Here is a 17,625-nt window from a genome sequence, read left to right as displayed (position 1 = left end):
GTATATACTATACAGTTGAGTCTCGATAACTTGAATATCAAGGGCAATAAAGATAAATCCAACTAATGTATTTTTCAAGTTTTATACCTCAAAAAAAATTTAAAAACCTTCAAATATCAAGAAAAAAAATGTTTGTTACCTTAGTTTTAATTTAATTTTTAATATGTTGATGTTGGTCCTTTAGTGTCTCAACAAAACTTGTTGAGTTTAACAATTAAATGAAGGTATGTATTTCATTATTATATTTTAATAATAATTATTAAGTTAATGATTTAACCTAATGGAATAAGATTAAGAGTGTTAGAACAATAAATTATTCAATTGAGTATTTGATTCAAAATTTTGTAGGTTCTAAGAAGGCTACTCATATAAACTAAAGTTTTAATTTTAACTTTTAGAAGTAATAGTTTTAAATTTCAGTTATGTAAATATATTTTACATTTCAATATTTATTTATATTTTATTGTACCTACTAAACAAATTTAATACTGCATTGCCCTTTGTATTAAAATACCATTTTTAATTTCTTAAGTCAAGGAAAAAAATATTTACTAACTTATTAATTGTTAGTGGCAGCATACTATTTTAATATTTCTACTTGGCTACTTGTAAGCGTGACATACTAATAGTCAGTAATTAACCAGTATTTAAGTTAATTGGCATTCTTTATGATATAATTCAAAAACTATGAGAGATTCATATTCTATTCTATTGAAATTAATGACTACAAATTACGATGCAATACTCTTAAGTATTTAATACATTTTTGATGAAGAAGCGTTTAGACATTTACAAATTGCAGAAAGTAATTTATGGACTTATATTTGTTTCGAAGGTCGCATAGTCATTTAAAATTTTTATTTTATACTGAAGTATAATTTTTTTTTATAAATTACATAGGTTATTGGTATATAAAACCTATTTTAAAATTAATTTAATCAAGTATTATGTAGGTACATAGTGCATGCATAAATAATTAAAACTTGTTTTCCAAAGTGGAATTTATGGATATAATTTATAACCTTTTTTCTTTTTAAAAAACTTTGTAACACATTTTTGAATATCCGGTAAAGATAACTAGTAAGAATGTGAAATGTTTATTAGTGAACGCAGGTAGTAAATTGTATTCAACCGTATAAATATTATTTAAAATATTCTAGGAACGTGTGAATAAATTGCCTACACCTTAGCTCCTGACTTCTTATGTGTGGTTGCCGGTACAAAATATTGTGGTGCTACATAGTTTACCGAATTAAATAAATATATGAAAAAAAAATATATTTAATGCTTGGCAAGGTCAGCATAATAACTCTGATTGAAAAATTTAAGTACCTATACATTATTCGATCGATACTCGATAGTAATAAATTGTTTTAGATTTTATAAATGACGAAGGGTAACATACAATTTATAAGCATAATATTGAACGTATAGAGGTATAGTAATTTACAAAAATATTGCTCTAAGTGATGAACAAATACACACTGAATAACTTATGTTTCGGATGGTACATACAGTTACAATACTTAATTTTTAAAATTCTAATAAATTAGTCATTAGGTAGGTTACCATTAGGTACCTATAATACCAAATCTATTATTATGGACTATTGTCTATTTTTCTTAAAGAAAGTACATATACTTAGAGCTCAATAACACTGTAGAAACTACTCGTTCAAAATTTCGATTTAAACACATCAACACATTTTCAAATAAATCATCTGCGACTGACATTAAAAAAGAGGCAAGAGCGATGATTATCATTTGAAAAAAAAGATGTTATCCCATACTATTATAAAATATAGGTACCTAGTACCTACACTATAATAGTAGTACCAAGTACCAATACATTACAATTATTATTATTGAGTTCAATATTCTCATATTATAGTCACAGGCCGGGATCTAACCACAATTAAAGATATATAAGATGTAACAAACGTGTCACGTGTGATAAGCTAATCGGTATACCTAGGTACCTACATCGTACTCATAGTTCATAATACGTAGTTCGTATTATAATAATCGTAGTTCGTACTTGCATAATATTAGATGGATAGGACGTCCTATTCTTCGTTTCGCCGCAATCGAAATTCGTAGAGTGCTGCGGTAATGCAGCACGCGCATGTCTACCACCTACGTGTAGCGGTGTCGCAACTCATAATTACTATGATAAATACTGTACCTATTGTCTGTATTACATATATTATTATTTTTAAGTTTATATAGCCTTTTCGAGACCATTAAACCGTTACATATTATAGGCACGCGTACAACAGTGCTACGACAGGTCCCATTACTAGTTTTTATGGTCGACGACGACGCGGGAACTCCATCATGTTCGAGGGAGAAACATCGCGAAAACGTAAATAATAATTATTACATTATTACGACACGCCAAATGCAAAAATTAACGTGCCCGGACGAGTGTCAAAGCTGTTTTCCGCGTACAAACATATTATATACCTAGATGTAAGTCTACCTAGATGTACATATTACACGCGTTTCGTAAGTAACGTTACATACCAGCTATCTGGTATATACCCATCGCGGTTTCGCGCACATCAGTTCTTTTATTCGTTTTTGTTAACTCTCCGAGTAACCAGGTTTATACTTACGCGTAATAAAGGTAAGTACTTCATTAAACACGCCGTCGTACGCGAATATAGTGTCATAATATTAAAATATTATGGCACCCAGGTACACGCATGTCGTCGTGCGCGACAAAGGAATTCGAGTTATTTGATTATATTATCCGCAATTATATTATTACCTATACAGGTACCTACATTACATTTATATTTAGATTATAGCCATTTATAGGTATATTTGCTGATATTATATGAAACAAAAAAAAAACACTTATCACGCTGGCGTACGTGATAACAACCTACCCATGTACTCGTGATGTATTATTATAGTCTTGTACTTCATACTTTTTACATATTTTAGATAATTTGTAGATTTTTATGCGAGTAAATATATTAATACAATTAATAAAAACCTGCAGTGCATCTGATTGAGATGTAATCAACATTTAAGGAGCCTAATATTTTTAATTAAGTTTACATTTAATTATATTGACAAATCGATTGGCATAACCCACCCCCGTATCGCCGTATCATTGATTTAGGTATTTTTTTTGTTCCAATTATTAATCTTCATAAATATTACCTACCTACCTATGGACTATGGCATGCAATGAACAATAATACAAATAAAATATAAATTACTGTTAGTAGGTACATACCTATGTTTTTCTATAACAGAAAAGAAATAAAAATATATGCTTAAAACATTTCAACTTCTCAATTATTATTAAATTACTTGAAAACGAAATATCTTACATTATTAAAATATAGGACCATAATATATATTATTTTCTATATATACCATTGATATCAGTTATTGTTTTTAGTAAAATTTTTACATAACTTAATTGTTAATTAATTTATTTTCATTCGTTCTAATAATAATTGTGTTGTTATTTCAGCAATTATAATATTGATAATATTAAGGCGATCAAAAAAGAACAACTGTTTAGTTTTGAATAATATTCATTGTTTATTTACGATACAACGTTATGGAATGAATAATGTACCTATAGCCATGTAGGGGATCATATTTTGCCATTATAAATGAGTTATCACAGCGAACGGTGTTGGTACGGATTTATGTATATGTAAAATATTAGCTATCCTAGAAAATAGTAGAAATTACACATTGAATAGGGACACCAATTATTATGGTTGTCCAGTGACGTCAATGATGTGAACACGGCACTGCGGCGGGCACACAATATAGTTTTAATTTTTAAATTAACAGAGAATATTATGTTAAAATGTTAAATGTACCAATTATACCGGGGAAAAATGGATGAATTGACACGGGTAAAATTGCCTATTATAAATACGTGTGTGTGACGTGATAAACCTAGGTATCCGATACGTTCCTAAACAATACTAATTTTAGAAGAAACCTGCACATGGTGGTGACTGTCGGTGGGGGTAGGAGAAGAGCAACGTTTTAAACACAAGTACCCATAATAATATAATATATAAGACACGCAGATTATCTATGGTGGTTTAATAATGTCGTCGTTTCGACGTGGACACCGAGAATTCGAAGAAAAATCGACGACGAAAATATACGTAGGCGGTTACCCTTTTATAACCGAGCATTATATATTAATATAACCTTAAAAATGAAAAATAGTTAACGATGGCATAGGTAGGCAATACCGTGATTGAGTCTCACACAGAACCCACGCCCGAATATAGCGTATGTGCCACGAACTCGAAAAGTAAATTATCGCAAACAATAATTTTCATCGTAGCCATCAAAAGTCCAATGCTCTATACTCTAATGTATCACCCGCGATTAATAAAGACCGGTGTGCCACTACCTAATATTGTTATCCCGTATCGGCCTTCTTTTATATTAGTATACCTATTATATAATATAAACGTCTTGTTTCCAGCTGGTATCTACCTACACCTATATAATAAACACCAACAATCTACATATTATTATAATACATGGGTATACATGACTATATGATTTGTTTTACTTTATAATATGTCTATATTGACATAAAATTATACGACGTGACGCAGCGTTTCGGAGTGCTTATAATATCATAAATATATATACAGGGTGTTTCACCGCAAATACGAGTATGTAGGTATGCTCATTCTCGTGTTATCCTTTAATCGTAAATTTATTCTAATTATGATTTTTAGAAATTAACTTAAACGATGTATTTTAAAATCCTTAGCATTCGCATGTCATTTAGAAATTGTCCTGTGTTATCACAACGGGTTTTTTTAAAACTATAACTAAGCACACTTTTTAACTGTAAATTATATTAAGCCGATGATTTTTTTTTTAAATGGTTAATTTATCTAAATCAAAATTCAAACGAATAGTTTCTTAGTTATTATATGTTTTATACACCAAGGATAACATTGCATGAAATAGTAAAAACTTTAGTCTATAGTCATTTATTAGTAGAATAGGTATTTATTAGTTATTATAGGTACCTAATCAATAAATAAATTTAAACAATTGTAAAATTGTTATAGGTGGATTAATATTGATTTATGATTAGGTATATATATTATACTAGGTACCTAGGTACTATAATAGTTTTAAAATTATCCTTAGGAATTACACTCATAATATTGGTAGGTACCTATTATCGTCCTGTATAGTAGTGTATATCATAAGTCAGATGTATTTTACAGCCTAAATATATAATAGGTATACATTGTCATTTTAGATGTTTAACGGAAACAAACATTTTTTTTTTTAAACTAACTATTATTTTCTACATAATATAATATTATGTTCGGTGTCTCCGTGAGTCGTGACGCATAGTTTTAGGCATGAGAAACTGTTCTCGTGAAAAAAATTTATGTGCATATTATAAATAGTAGTTGTGTATAAAAAAAAAAAATGTTCACGCGAAACGTGGCGATTGTTCAGCGAGAAGATAAAACGGACCGTTTATTACGATATTATGTTTTTAGATTTCGGTTTTGACATTCGTATGCAAAAACTAACATAAAATTATAATGTCGAGCTGGAGGGGGCAAAGACGCACAAGCGCTTATTATACGTTTGAATAATTATTTAATTGTCATTTCGGCGCCGTCAATGTGTGTTTATTTTTTTCGTACACGATTGTGATCTTCATTATATATATATACATATATATATTATACACATTTGCTGCAGTATAAATTATAAAAGAGGATTGGCGCGCCATACGTCTTATTAAACCGATACATATTTTTTTTTTAAGACGATTATTACTAACACGCTGCACGTGCGACTGTGCAAGTATAAGTATTATAGAAACCTACGTCTACATTCACGAATATTATATACTGTTGTATGTTTGTCCGTCTCATAGTTTCTCTAAAAAAATATTTTTAAATTTCTATTATTTAACGTCGAACACAGACGGTGAGACAATATTTTTGTATATCCTGTACTACTGCAGAATATACGGACCGGGCGAAAATGTCGTAAATCATGTAACGAGATGCGCTTCGAAAAATATAAATAAATATAATATTATAGATGGTACACACGAGTGATGCAATATATTATATAATATATAGTACCTATACAAGCGTATATAGGTACCCTACTATCGGTTTTCGGTACACTGCAGTTGTATAGTAAAAACTTCGTGACCGAAATACTAATTGCTCTGCCGACACGGTCGAACGTGTAAAACAAACAGCCGACTAACGACAAATGATCTATCGGGCACGTAAGAGCGAAGAGAAAAGAAATCATTTTTTTCCCCTCACAAATTGTTTAAATATCTTTTCTTTTATTTTTCAAGGCGTGCACGGCGTATTATAATATACAGACGAGATTTTTGGTGTGGGACTTATTAACTATACGGCGAAACAACAACGAAATTATACCTGCCGATATCTCTTGCGCTGAAGACGCTCAATAGCATACTGCATACGTGTATATATACTTTATACATTAATATAATATAATATAATGTATATTAGGTATTAGGAAATAATCGACAATTAATATATAATTAACTTTAATTTTGTTGTATTCAATATTAAAAAAAAAATTTTCAAAAGTATTGATTAAAACAAATGTTTTTAACGCAAAGAATGTTAGTTACATATAATGCATATATTTATATACCTATAGTGTCCACTATATATTAATTACATTCGTTAGCTATTGTTACGCACTGTACATATATATACATTATACATACATAGATACATACATACCACAATATATGCATAATATATAGATAGTGCACATGATAGACGAAAGACGAAGTAGGTATCTACCTATAGATAAACTGTTGCAGCCTCCGTTATAATGACCAATCGTGAAAAAAATAAAAAAATATAAAATAATAAGAAATAATGACCATAAACATATTTTACACAAATTGTCGAGATGCATGTCCGATAGAAGATCATTACTATTATTACCTATTATTGTGTATTATTATTACCCATTATTATACTACCTACTCATATTGTTGTATGGGATAAGTATTCCAACTAATCTCGCCGTTTTCTGCCATGTACTGGCATAGTCTGTATAGAAATAAAATTATTATAAATTGCATTTATGTAGTATAACGTTACAGAGATTCCTGCGTGCATGGTGCCTGATGTCCTGTGTGTTAAAAAAAACTAATAAAATCGTACTTATTTTGTTTCTTTCGATTTTTAAACGCCTTCGCGTCCATCGCCATATACTGAAGCAGTTGTTGTTATAACGTCTATTCGATATTTTAAAAATAAATGCGTTTTATTTGTTTCGCTCAGCCGCACCTAACACCGTGTACAATACACCAATCCCGTCTAAAATGTAAATGTTTATAGTTGGTCGTATACACGAGTGGTATATTATATTGCCAATGCACCCATATATACGAATATTATATGTTTGTATAATGTTACGGTAGGTATATCAACAGTCTAAGAAACATATTATTTTAGTTATTTCTAAATGTTTTAAAGATTTTATTACATATGTGTGTGTAAATTAAAATACAATCTAAGACGATGGGTTTGTAGCTATTCGAAAAACTTGTCTGCAGTATTTTGGATTGACAATAAACCGCGACGATTGCAGCAAATACAAAAATATCAACATGTTGTGTATTGAAAATATAAACGGCGCGTATTATAATATCACTCTCATATTATAGTAATATTATTATACACACAAAATCAATAAGTAATTAAAAAAATTCAGACGTTATAGTAGGTAGCGGATTCATGGTCTCGGTTCGATGACGATAATAATGATGATTATTATTATACAATACAAAATATAATAACATACTAACTCCTTATATATCATGTATCTATATATACAGACCTGTTGATCGTATATTGTACTGCTGCAGCAGCTATATTTTTTTGCCACCAACCGCGTACCTACCTATACCAAAACTACAGGCATAAGAATTTTGGAACGCCGAACGACATAATATTATTTTGTGCCGTTGTTATAGTTCAAACATTATAATGAACGATATTGGGATATTAGCGCAAGTAAAAACTGCTATGCCTAAACGAGAATAATAATTGCGGTCTGAAAACGAAAATAAAAAAATTCATCGCGATCTTATACCGTAACATATTATAGGTACCCAACATTATAATATTGCAGCGTGATACAAACCACACGTAGTCAACGTGCGTGATGTCCCATAATTTTAAATGATAACTGCATAGTACAAAACTAGACTTAAATTATTATATTATTATTATATAGTGACTGATATTGCATTAACACAACTAGGTAGTTATTGTTAATGTTATTCGCAGCAAGACGCGTGTGTAATAAATAATATTATTTGGATACATTTATACTAAATTATACAATTATAATATATGATATAATATTTACAATATTATTGTATATCATCGGTCGAAATTAATTAAAAATCAATTTGTCAATAGAACGCAACGAAGATATTATAAGTCACCACGATGTAAACGCCAAGGTATTATAATACGGTATTCGCTCGAATGATATTGAGAATAATTAAGACCATATGTTTATATTATATTAATGCTCAGATGGCGTTCGAACATCAGTATAACCGTATAGGAATGTCTATATAATATTACTATATTAGGTAGGTACCTATACATATATTATATATATACAAAATATAGGGGCCAGCAGATCGGAATGTAACACAGCAGCCTACAGAAAAAATTTTCGGCCCATATCTAGAATACAATAAACTAATATTAATAATGTATAGGTATACGATAATATTAACTACCGTTCTGCGAAAGTTTTCCAATTTTTAATAGCGCACAGACGTTATTCAAGACGGACCATCGCAAACGGGATTGTAAAGCCGAGTAGCCGACCACTAGACCACTACAGAAGGCAGTCGCCGCTTATTAAGATTTTAGATCGTCTGTATAATATCATATACAAAATATGTAGGTATATGACGTGATGAAGGAAATCATAATTCGTCCGTGTTCATGAAACATTTTCTTGATATACGACAGTCGGATTTGGATAGTGTCAGAGCCTATGGGATATACATAGGTACCTACTATGGTTATATTATATATGTATACATTACGACGATTACGTTATATTACAGGGGTGTTGCACCCTGTAAAACTTCCAGAGGTGTTTCTACACCTCAAATGAAACAAAAAAAATCCTTATGACCATAATCGAATTATCAATAATAAGGGTGATAATTTCCATGTTTATGTTTTTTTGGTTAAACGCAAGTTTGATTCATAATAATGTTCATATCTGCTAAACCGTAGGTACTACAATTAATTTGAATACATTGATGAAAATTTTATAAAATTGGGATTAGTAAAACATATCTTACAAGGCTACCACCTGATTTTTTGGGTAAAAAGAATAACACAAATTTTAAATAACTTTAAAATGTCGAAATTTTAAAAAAATTCAGTTTTATCTAACAAAAATTATTTTTTAAGGCAGGGGTCATAAGGACTTTTTTTTGTTCCATTGGAGGTGTAGAAACACCTATAGAAGTTTGACACATTTATCGTGCAATACTCTGTATATATATAGGTACCTTGTATACCTATATAAGTATATAGGACCAAGCACACCGCACACGCCGTCTATACGTCTACACGTCATATCAATGATCATATTATTATAATATATTCATAGGTATTGTATTATATGAATAACGATCGTACGTGGTACGTAATTTATAATATATATACCTAATAATATGTGCGGCGCGGACGGACGGGCCACGCGTATTTTAATTCAATAACAATTAAATATTCGGCTCGCCAGGCCAGCCTACCGAAATCGTTTGACCATCGCCGCCGAGGCATAAATGCATACGCAACGGACAACCGTCGTCTGCTGCAGGACGTCGTCAGTCGGGACTGATTTATAATAATAATAATATATGGTCCACCCACTCAGAGCATAGGCTTAATATAATATTATAATGATGATCGAGTGAAATTAAAACGAAAACGCGCTGCAGCTTGCAGGGGTACACGGAGAAATGATAGTATGATTGAAAAAGAAACGAACGATATTGAAATCACGATATAATATATATTATATATTGTATAGGCGGCGAACAGCGAGCGAGGGTTAATCGATTTTGCATATTATTATGATCAAATTATGCGACCGTCACACAACAGTGTGCACCACTAGTTGTTATAATCGGTGGATGCATTATTATTTGTTCCCGAACGAACCGGTCCGCGCGATGACGACGGTTTATAGATTTTCATATCGCTGAAGACACGCGCATAAATCACCGGGGTCCGAGGCCACCGTGGTGTGAAGTTATATAATCCGCATAGGTATTATAGAGTATACCTAATTTCACGTACGTTAAAGTCTATATCGATATCTTCTATTTTTCCTCCAGTGGCGCAACCAGAATCTTTGCAAGGGAGTCTCGTAAAATGTAAGAAAACCACTTAAATCGTATAACATAAAAAAAAATTGTATAAAAATTATACACAGTGCATAAAACTAATCGCCATTTATTTTTTAAATTTGAATGCATATGTAGTATTACTTAGTAATAAAGTAAACCGTTTTGCGGTTAACACGATATATATTAATATATTATTATTAAGTATATTCCGAGTAACTATATTATGTAATCTATGGATTATGCATTTACTTAAAATCTTTACTAGAACTTTGATTTTTGATAAACGCGTTGATTGGATATATCATGTACTATATTTACATGCACTTGAGCGGTGGAGTTATATGGACCAGAAGTCCACCACCTTGGGCGCGCCACTGCAGGTATAGGTTCCTATAATATATATCATTATAAAATATATTATGCCTATATTTAGTATACCTAATTACAATAATATTATAATCTTCTCGTCAAATTATTACACGGGTGGTATATGCTGCGGGCAGGCACGAGCCGTACAACCACAGACATACGTATTACCTGTATAATCATAATATATACATTGGAGTGCACACGACGACGTGTGTAATAATATAACATTATTGCGATGATGCAAGCCATTCGTCTTATCCAACGTCATTTTTCACGGTACTAAACGTTCACCGGCAGGCTATACATCGTAACACACACATGTATTAGGTATACACATTAAACGCACACACACAACTATATATAAATGTATATAGTTATATGGGCGTAATAATATATACTATTATACATTATTACGCGGATTGCAGACGCGAAGCTTATATGATATTATATTATTATAGGTACGGAAGGTACAACTAATGTTATAATATCTGCAGCGGTCTATGTACATTGCATGTCATTGTATTGCACAGCTTTATGGGTATCGCGTATTATTATTATTGTAACGTTCGGTTGCCAAAAGAAACGTCATAAATCCCGGGCGGCAGCAGCAGCAGTATTTGTGGTACGCACACCGCAATTTATACATGTTATTATAAATACTGTTAATAGTATAAACCGGTGTCTGCAAACTGCAGGCTCTATGCAGGCGCGTTATATAGGTATTATTTATTATACACGTGGCGGAGATCCGCCTATATAATATTATACATTATACATATTAATATATAAGTTGAGGGGAGGTTGCGGAGGTGTGGGTGCGCGTGCATTATACGTGATAATAATGTGATATCGGATTTCTTTTGTCGCCGGAACGTAAATGTACAATAATGCATCGATGATGACAAGGGGGAAACGCCGAAACGGCATACAAAAGCAGTCGGATTTGGGCGACGACTGCTGCTGCTGCACGGTGATCGTCCAACTGACGTGCCGCGCAACTATAGGAGGATCTTTACGGCGGCGGCTGTTTTTAATAATAATAATAATAATATGTACCTAACTGTAAAACAATTATGCATATTACGGTGACCTAAATGCTCTGGACGATGAACTGAAATCGGCTAAGTTAGGTTACAGCCGTGTATACAGGGTGATTCTTCCATCGAGGGTCATCGTACCTTGGGTGTATACTACCTTTATACTAGGTACATACAGGTTAGATCTTAGATTAGGATGGACTATTGAGTGTTCTGTCGCGATAAAATAAAAACACTTAATTATGGCCACTTGACGCTTATTAATGAAAGCCCCCGTGCCCCAGTAATACAAGGGCTTATCATCCAAAAGGACAATAGGTCAGTGGGTTTTGATATTTAAAATTTGATTAAATGTAAGTATGTAATTTTAAATTCTTAAACATTTTTAAAATAACAGAAAAAAATTGTATGACGATCAAAAACAGATAAATCCCTAAAAAATTATGTTATTCGAATCTATATATTTTGACTTTCGAGTATAGGTAATCCTTACTCAAAACGCATTATCGTATCGGTATTGAAAATTGTTACCGTCGCTCGTCGTGAAAACACAATTGACAATTTTAAATTTACGGTTGAATCGAAAGTTCATCGAAATGACTATAATCGATCTTATGATTTCTTTTCATTATTATATTATATAGCGCCTTTGATTGAAAGTTCGGAGCGCAGTAAAAACTAAAAACATTATTATACTACCGTCTATATAATATAAGAATCGTTTTCGCTATAATAAAGACCTTCATCGTCAATACGCATCGTAATAGTATAATACGTATTATTATAACAACAAAATATACCTACACAATATACCGGAGCCTCGGGCTGACAGGATTTCTTGTTTATACATTATACCTCTTTTGAATGACGGAATTGTCATTCAAAATCCCGTAAAATAAACGAATTCGTATTATTCCCATCCCCCGCACGTTTTAGGTATATTATCACGGCATTACTATGTGTATAGGTACAATATTCTGGCTGAACAGCATGTTAATATAATAACTGCGAAATGCAAAAAAAAATCGTATGCACGAAAAAAAAGACGGATTGATGCGTTTTTTAAATTATTTTAATTATATACGACTCGAATCGTTTTTTCCCTCTAGTACCTACCTATAATATAAGTATACAATAGCTGAGACACACTGTTAATTATTGTTTTAATAATATATTGCACAAAATGCGAACATTTTTGTACAGTGACTATTATATTATAGTAGTGTATCAAGTGCTTGGATATAGTAAAGTTTTCCGCGTGTCTTGCCGGCCCTGATAAGATATTACATAATATTACGTTATTATTATATACATTATAATTTACAGACGAAATATTACACGTATTGTGCACGCCGATCGAAACGAATGCCGATCCTATACGTATAGGCGTGGAGCCCGATGCCGCCGCTAGCTACCGCGCTGCTTAAAACGTGTTTATATAATATTATTATTATTATTTTGTCGTCGTCGCCGTCGTACATAATAATACATCGGCGCGGTCGATGAGATACGTCTGTTCTTCCGGAAATTCGACAAAATCGCTCCCGCGCTATTATCTCAATCGTCTCGCAATAATCATAGCTGCAGCTATGTGTGCAAATCTGAAACGTTTTTACACCCCTCCCCCCCGCACCACATACCGCCATCGCGTAGGTCATAGCTCGTTTTATATAGACAGTTGCAAATCGATGTATGACAGAGACTTACGTATTGTATTTGTTTTTTTTTAAACGTCCGTCTAACAATGCTTAGAATATCCTTGGAACAACGGAAATTAGTGTGAAGCTTATATTATATATACATATATATATATATATATTATGATCCTCGATGCCACCCACGGCCCAAACTGTAAACAACTTCTTGAATTTTTTTCCAACAGCAATAGTAATTTTTTGATTTTATGGTAATTTGACAATTTTATTATTATTGCATACACAATTATAAAAATAAATAAAAGACCGGGTAGGGCACCCGCTACCACACTGAAATACACCATTAGCTCGCAAACGTATACATTTTATGTACTATTTAGGTATTATAGTAGATATATATTTATGTAGAAATGTAATTAACCATAAATATTATATAGAAGCTCTAGTCTAACAATAATTAATATAATTATTGCTCATAATATTATTGGATAGGGCCTATAATAATGCAATAGGAACCTCGGGGTGATTTTTTTTAAACTATGTACCTAATATACAACTTAAAAATTATAGGTATACCATATTATATTATCATGAAATAGTAGAGGTTGTTTTACCTAAGTCTTAAATGGTTTTGAAATCAATAAAATAATGAATACGTTACACGCGTATTGCGTATAGGAGGTATATACTGCAACATTATATTATTTTACATTCTCGTTTTACTAGTTATTATTTAATTATTTAATTCAATCAATTTAATATATGGGTAGGTATAGGTAAGACGCAAAGTGGACGATAGTGGTTTTAATTATGTTTAATAAACGGCACTGGGTAATTTTAATGGTTAAAATAAATTGATATTATACATTTTTTTACATTTTGTAAAAAGAAATATTCTAGAAATTTAATTTGCTTACTAAATTGTATTAAATAGAAAACAATTATAATTTCGACAACGATGCTAATAATATTGTTCACGCTTTGATATCAACATTATATTAATAACTATAAATTAATATTTAATTTTACTGTTCAGTCACTCACCGTTAGTTCTTCGAAAAACAGGTGGGTATATATACTATATAATATTATACTATATGGGAACGAAAAGGGTTTCAGCCATACTTCTGAGAAACAGTTTGAAACGTGAACGTGCAACATCGCGTTTTAATCGCGAATCGAATTTCACAAGCAGTGTTTGCGTCGAAGGTTATGATAGGCTTAGAAGGCGTTGGTCGGGGGGGGGGGAGGGGTGTCTCTGCAGCAGTTCGAGCCCCATCAAGAGGAGATACATTATGACAAATTATTATTATACAGTGCGATGACAATCATCACAAACACCGTATACACTTATCATTCGCTGCATACCTAGACGGTATTATAATAGTGCACCGACCTCGGCGAGCCTAAAAGATAATGGTACATTATTATACTATTATGCATATATACGAAATGTTCCAAATTGTCCGATATAATTTTATCATATAATAAACGTCAGCTGTTTGTGGTATTTACATTTTTTTTTATTAGAGTCACCTACACGCGTGTTAACCTAACGAATTCACTTCCCGCGTATTTGTATACGCGTGTAAATGTATATTATATAAATATACAATATGTATGAGCTACCTCTGTATATAGCATGACGTACCTACATACATCGTTTCGTATATAGCCGCAGGAATGCATATAAATAAATCGCTACTATATATAAGGCTCCGAATCTAGGTACTCCCTTTCCCTCCCCGAACCACCACATAATATATTTAATATAGTAATTTGTCGATTATTGATAAACGCGTGCGATAACGTCACAACACCTGCAGCTGTATATAGGGATATATATTATATAATATATCGTATATTACAGTTTACGTGTATATTATTATTACTATTATTATAATGTACCTATATGGTAGGTATGTATCAGGTGGACCGCGGCCGGCGAGAGGGTATTTATTATTTTTTTCACGTTTGCGATGAATCGCATTTCGTTTAATTTATATGGTCACAATAATTATTTATAATAAATATTATCACGCCGGTCTGTAGGTCGTCCATTCGGAGACGCTTATCTCGAACGAGTCTTATATATATTGGAGCGTGCGTTCACATTATTATACGTCATGTGCACAGTCCGCGCCAAGGATAATAATAATTTATGCGTCGGCCGAGACTGAGATCGCGGTGTCATGTACACGTATAATATGTAGATCGTGTCCTATCGAAAATTTTCAACGAGATTCGATTCCGAATTCCAAAGTCGTTACGGGCAACACATTACAACAAATAGATTCCGACGGGTGGCGATAGGTTCACTGCGGCCGAAACGCGGGCGCACATACCTATTATAATATGATACTGTATGTATATATATATATATTTTTTATAATATTAAATATACGCCTGATGCCGCCGCGCACTGCGCTCGAGGCGCTACCGGCGAGTGCCGCCGACTGAGTTTTATATAAATATAACGACGACAAAACTATATTACGATGTCGATAACATCTCATAATATTATATTATGCGTAAGTTACACTGATGCCCACGAAAATATCTATTGTGTGCGAAATAGATTATATTGTAATAGTATAATAATAATAATAATAATATTACCTACGTACACGCGAACGGCTTAAATATTTTTCGCGCGCGCGGCTCATGTAATAATAATCTTATAAAATATATTATATTATGATTTACGATCGCGACGGGAGTGTAGGTATGTGTATATAATAATAATGTCTGTTCGTACGGAGGAGGTCCTGACGATTTTTTTTGTTCTAAATCCGTACGCGGCTGCAGAAAAAAAAATACAAAAAACGTCACTGGCGGCACTTTTGTGTGCGTATTATAATACGTTATATATATTACAATATATATATATCAGAATATACACGATTTGTGTCTGCGTGTGTATGTGTACACGGCCGTACTGTGCAGAAGGCGCGTACACGTATATATAATGGCGGACGGGGGTTCACTCCATCAACTATTTTTTTTTTTAATCGAAGTTAGGTTAGGTTATGTTTTTTTATGAATTAACCGAACACAAATGTTTTGCATACAGTTGCGTAAGTTTAATAATTTATGCCTTTAACCCTTTGCCAAAATATATTATTATTACTATTTTTTTTCGTCACCGTGTAAATAGACGACAATTTGCGAGCGCCCGTCTCGATGGCATGGCTCACTCGTCGCGTCTCGTTTATATGCGTATACGCGTCTAGTCAAATGTACATCGAAAATACTCTTTTCTTCGCACGTCGCGGCCCCCGTCAAAGAACCGCAGCTGCAACACTAATGATATGATAGGTACGTGTATATTGTGCCGATTAATAATCGCATAATATTATGATGTATACACACGCCGCCGCGACATACTAAATTTCAATAATGACACACACACACACGCATAGATTTTAGTATATATACGAGAGATGCGTTATTATAATAATATGTATAACACCGTGTAATAACTCTCCCAGACCTACGAGTGTGTGTGTGCGCGCGTTATGCCGTCATCGCATTGTCTGCTCATTAGATTGGCGTGTGTGGGCCGATTTTAATATCACATCTCAGACGGACCGACATTCCATATTATGTCGTCACACTGCCGCACAACTTCTCGCGTGTCGTATAAATTATACATATAGGGATATTTTATAATATATTATACGTATAGGTATACGAGTGAGCTCCGAAAGATTTTACTGAAGTCGGCGCCGCGTCGCGCGTACATATATATATATACAGATTATAGGGGCGGACAACTTTCAAGTTTTCGCAAGACTATGCATACTATATAGGTGTATAATATATACTCGTACACGCGTGTGCAGTGTGTGCTTTGTGACGATTTCGTTTTTGGTAACGCGTGTTTGCAGATCAGTCAAAAGTCGTCTGCGCTGTTTTTACAATTATTTATGTTTCGTGTTTCGTACGCCGTTTGGTTCAAACGATACATATATATAATATAGTTAAGGGCTTTAAATTACGAATATACTGAAATATAGAAAACATTTTAATATTATTATATGTAACTACATATATAACATAAATGCAGAATGCTCATTTCCATTAAGTCAACTGAACTTTTGGTGTGTATTCCCCATACT

The 17,625-nt window shown here is 32.5% G+C and overlaps 1 protein-coding gene across 12 annotated transcripts in view; it reads right to left on the bottom strand.

The window, feature by feature from the left end:
* The window catches only part of LOC100168636 (basement membrane-specific heparan sulfate proteoglycan core protein), a 164,780-nt gene that overhangs the window by 42,158 nt on the left and 104,997 nt on the right, over positions 1-17,625 (bottom strand). The window lies entirely within an intron of this gene.

Source organism: Acyrthosiphon pisum, chromosome A2, assembly GCF_005508785.2.
Source record: "Acyrthosiphon pisum isolate AL4f chromosome A2, pea_aphid_22Mar2018_4r6ur, whole genome shotgun sequence".
Classification (NCBI taxonomy): Eukaryota; Metazoa; Arthropoda; class Insecta; order Hemiptera; family Aphididae; genus Acyrthosiphon; species Acyrthosiphon pisum.
This window is presented reverse-complemented; position numbering and strand designations above follow the sequence as displayed.